Source organism: Neovison vison, chromosome 2 (genome assembly GCF_020171115.1).
Source record: "Neovison vison isolate M4711 chromosome 2, ASM_NN_V1, whole genome shotgun sequence".
Lineage (NCBI taxonomy): Eukaryota > Metazoa > Chordata > Mammalia > Carnivora > Mustelidae > Neogale > Neogale vison.
The window spans coordinates 233324217-233329560 of NC_058092.1; positions in this window are offsets into that span (position 1 = coordinate 233324217).

Below are 5344 nucleotides of genomic sequence, written 5' to 3' on the forward strand. Positions count from 1 at the left end.
AATTTGTAGTTTGGATTCTCCCTTAAAAATAGCATTCTGCCATCTCGGAACTTGACATCACTGGTGGACACGGGAATTTATGCCCAGAGAAATGACTGCCTTACAACACCACCACACCACATCCTTCCCGTCCCCCACACCAAAGTACTCCAATCATGGGAATCAGAATGTGTGGAGGAAAATGGTGGGAGTCGAGATGCTCGGATGCCTGTCTTAGTTCTGCCCCTAACCAAGCACCTTGACCTTGCCCAAGTCTCCTAACCTTTGTGTGCTTCAACTTCCTCACCTGCACCATGCCTAAGATAGATGGTGACTGGTTCTTACCAGGTTGCTCCCAAACCAGGAACCTGAAATTCATCTGCTCTTGGTCTGACTACCACTGGGAGTTCTGTAGTACAATGGGAGAAATCTATGAGCCAAAGATCGGCGGCGGGGGGGGGGGGTTCTGTAGCAGCAGTGAACCACTGACAGTCCAATGTCCTAGGCAAGGCTCTCAAAGGCCCCTAGGAAAGCTGCCTTCCAACCAAAAGGAATGTTTCCTAGGCTGCGTTTCTGTTGACTCAGCAAACAGAAGTCCAATAAGTCCCTAGAGGTAAACAGCACCAACAGTTGACAGAAACCCCAGTGAGGACCGAATGTGCATCTTCTCCTAGACAAGATGTTCCAAGATATTCCAGCAACCACTGGTGCTAGAATACAGTAAAAGACAGATGGGGATCCATGTGTATAGTGATTAAAGGACTCAAGAAATAACAGAAGTAACCTTATTACAGTGTAATAAAACCACCAAATGCCACAGCCAATTAGTGCTGCGCTGGGCAAATGGTTATTTTGATCTTTTCCAGGCTCTAGATGTTAGAGAAAGCAAGCTTGAATGTGACCAAGTCTTAAAAAGTTTAAGGTTCTAATTAAGAAGCACCCATGAAAGATAACGCCATCTTCAACCTGGTGTCCTGCCAACACTTAAGATGTTTTTGCTGTGTGTGATGAACACTATAAACAGTTGTTGGTATGAAGCCCTGGAAAAACCCTCTGTTTATAAAGAGTTCCTGCTCTGGCTCCAGGATAACTCTGGCTGTTTAGTCCTGACGGCTGTGTGGGGCACCACCTCTGATCACCCAGGGCAACAGGATTCTTAGTGGAGGGTGGAGAAGCTCAATCGGAGCAGAGCTGCCCATCACCAAGGAGAAGGTGGAATGTTCCAAGGAACACAGTCCTCTCACCAGGTGTCCATTACATAGGCGGGGTTGAGGGGTGTGGGGGGAGCTCTTCGGATGCCCTGGGTTGCCTCCACCCTCTCTCGTGCTGCCAATCCCTGCAGCCCGGAACCCTGCTTACCTACAACTTCCCTGAAACAGTGCTTTCAAGAGTTCTCAAACACTTCGCATTTGGCAAACCGAGGGTCAAGTTCCAGGCTTTACCTTCCTGGATCCTCTGCAGTGATCAACACCACCTAGGATGCCATTCTTGAAAACCCCTCCCTATTTTCCCAGCACCACCTGCTCTTAAGTGAGCCTTCTAAAACGGGAGGTAGGCACAAGGCTGTAGAGTTGGATTCAGGTTTTGAGTCCTGACCCTATCATGTAGGACTACAGGCAAGTTCTGTCAGTTCTCAGGGCCTCAGTATGCCCATTCTTTCACAATAGTGCCTGTGGCATAGGGCCCCTGTAGAGATTAAATGAGAGAACTCCCGTGAACTCCTACGTGCCTGACCCATGGTAAACGCTCAATAAATGCTAGCACAGTTTCTTCGGTTATAAAACAGAGTTTACAATAGGTCTATTTGGAGCGCCTCGATGGCTCAGTCAGCTAAGCGGCTGTCTTCAGCTCAGGTCATGATTCCAGGGTTCTGGGATCAAGCCCCATGTTCTGCTTCTCCCTCTCCCTCTGCCTGCCACTGCCCCTGCTTGTTCACACACACACTCTCTCGCTCCCTCTGTCAAATAAATAAAATTGTTAAAAAATATAAAAATTCTGGGGAGCCTGGGTGGCTCAGTGGGTTAAGCTGCTGCCTTCGGCTCGGGTCATGATCTCAGGGTCCTGGGATCGAGTCCCACGTCGGGCTCTCTGCTCGGCGGGGAGCCTGCTTCTCTCTCTCTCTCTCTCTGCCTGCCTCTCTGTCTACTTGTGATTTCTCTCTGTCAAATAAATAAATAAAATCTTTTAAAAATATATAAAAATTTTAAAAATCAACAAAATGCATTTATTTCAGGGCATTGTTAGTAAAACTGAATAAGGGCATAGAATGTACATCTAAAGAGCTTAGAACAGAGCCTGGCAGATGGTCAGTGTTCGGTAAATGTTAGGTATTTTTCTTACTATTAGTGACTTCCAGGTTCATCCTCTATCCCCAGCTCTAGGCTTTTACTGCTTTGGCCTAGATGTCCCTTGTTATGTGAAATTCAACCTGTTCAAAACTGAACTTTCTTGCACTGCCTTCTCCCCCAGCTCTGATGCCTCCAAACCCTGTCTTCCCTGTGTTCTCCATTCATTTGGCTCCTGACCATCCTACCATCAGCCAAAGCAGAGCATCATTGTTGTCTTGCCCTTCCTCCACCCCTCTGCATGCAGCTTCTCCTGGTCTCAGGGCTCAGGGACATTTTTGTCATCATTCTGCCTTGCCTTGGGCTTCTTCAGGCTCACAGCTCACTGGGGCCACCACAGCCCCTTCCCAGTAGACCTCCTTCAAACCATTCAGCTCTAGGCCCCTTCTCTGTTCCCAGCTATCCTCTCTTCCCCTCTCTCCCTCTACAGAGGTCCCTAAAACCCAGCTGGGTTTTCTCTCCTTCGATGCCTGACGCCACCCATTCCCTTCCTTTGCGTTCTCTTGCCTGATCACAGATTATGGAGTCAGCCATCTTGAACTTCAATCACAACTTTGTCCCTACCAGGTGTGACCTTGGGCAAAGCACTTACTTTAACCCTTTTAGGTTCCAGTTTCCTTGACTACCCAATGGGCATAATCCGAATGAAACTGGACTTTCTTGTTTCTACTTTCAGACCCATCGTGGCAGAGTGTGCCATTTGCCGGCATACACGTACTTGCAGAAGTGCACTGCTTTGTTTTGATAAATATATAGAAATGGGATTTTACCATTTGCATTGTTTGTAGGTTGCATTTTCTGTTACCAGTATTGTGGCAGGACACCTGGGTAGCTCAGTCATTTAAGTGTCTGCCTTCAGCTCAGGTCATGATCCCAGGGTCCTGGGACTGAGTCCCCCTGGAGATACACCAGGAAGTAAATCAAAGATGAATCCCTGTCTTTATGCAGTTCAGCATATGCCAGTGGAGGAACAAAGGCAATATGCTGGAGAAATGAATAAGACAGAGATGATGTGAGGCGGTGCTGACTGGGAAAGGGGAAGGGAAACAGGGAAGGAAGATTGAGAACATCAGGTGAGGGCTGCAGTCCAGTTAGGGTGATAAGGAAGGATCCTCTGACAGGGCGGCACCAAGTGGAAACCTACAAGAGGTCGTCATAGGTAGTATCCCCAGGGAAGCAGAGTCTAACACTGAGATGAACGGGAAAGAAGTTTATTAGGAAGTGCTCTCAGGCTCACCACCTACTGGGGAAGGGAAAGAAACAGAGCTGGATGGAGGAAGTGGTTGGGACCGGGGTACAGCTACAACAGCACCTCAGCTAGCACTAGCATCCTTTCCCCCACAAAGCACTCTGGAACTGAGCTGACCCTCTGGAGTTGCCCCAAGCTGAAGGGAAGGTGGTGGACCTTTATCTGTCTGCACTGATAAGGCCTTGAATGTTGGTTGCCCAGGAAAAGGGGAATGACCTTAGGCAATGACACTCTGTTACACTGAGGGTAATTCCCAGAGAAAGCAAACAATTTCTCCTGAGGCTAGGATAATAAGTCTATAAATCCCAGAAGGGTGGGTATGGCTGGCACATTACAACATCTAGAGCCGAGATAAAGGAGGAAACTTTGAGCTGCTCTAAGAGAAGAGCACTCTCGGTAAAGGGAAGGGCAAGTGCAAAGGCCCTGAGGTAGGACGAGATAGGAATAGCCAGGAAGCAGAAAGACTATTGTAGCTGAAGCAGAGTGAACAAAGGGGTCAGCAGAAAGAAAGGAAGTCAGACGAGGTCATTACAAGGTTTGGGTTTAGACCAAGAAGCAACATGATTTAAATTTTAAATTTCAGTTTTAGCATGACCAGCTTAGTTGCTATGTTGAGAATAGATTTGGCAGGGAGGGGGTTAAAGACAGAAGCTGGAATATAGGGTTTCTCAACATCATCCCCTTGATGTGGGAGAGGGGGAGAGGGGCTCTCCCATGCTTTGTAGGATGACTAGCAGCCAGTGTCCTTGTCCTCTAACCACTAAATTACCAGTGGCACCCTCCCCATAGTTGTGACATCTAAAAATGTCTCCAGACTCTGCCAAACGTACCCCCAGTTCAGACCTCTTAAGTTAGAGATGGTTAAAATGATCCAGGAGAGAGTTAATGGCTTGGACCACCATCATAAGTATTAGGTGTGCTAGCAGTGAATTCTAAGATTCTCCACATATTTTTAAGGTTGTGCTGATGGATCAAAGGGGGCGTGTCGATAATGAGTCGAAGATTTTTGGCCTTTGCAACTGTCAAAAGCAGTTCCATTTGCTGAACTTGATAACAGTGTGGTAGAAGGAGCCTTGACGGAGATCAGGAGTCCAGTTTTGACCCTGAGCGATTGAACGAATTGAAGAACAAGGACCCCTGAGTTTCTTTTCCTGTTATATTTTATTTTCACGGTTATTTTGTTGTTGTTCTTCTTTTTCTTTCCATGATTTTTCATGTTTTTTTGTTTTTTGTTTTTTGTTTTTTTGTACCCAGAATCCAATAGCTTCTTAGCACCTCCACAGCTACCACCTTTGTCCTCCTCTGTCCCTTCGGGTTACTGGAGTGCCGCCACACTTTCCCCCACCCCAACCCCCATCCCCTGTCTCCCTCCCCGACATTGTAGTCTCGACCGCAGCTAGAATGGTCATATGATAAATGGAAATCACAGCATGTTACTCCACGTCAAACCCAAGCCATACAATTGCTTGAATCATCGCCCTCCCTTCATCCTTGAGCACGTCAATGTTGGCTTTTATCAGTAAGAATTTCACCCGCAAACAGAAAAGACGATCTGGGGAACTTTCGAGGGCTGTTCAGAAGAGGCAGTGTCTGAGATGTGCCGCGCGCGAGACCCACAAAGAAGACACGTCCTCGGGGTCAGTTCCGATCACGCAGACCTGCATTTCTCAGCGCTCGCTCGCCGGCAAAGCGACCCCTTGGCCTCATCCGCCGAAGACTTCATTTCCCAGGATGCCAAGGGGCGGAACCGGCCGGAAGGCTGTGTCCTCTC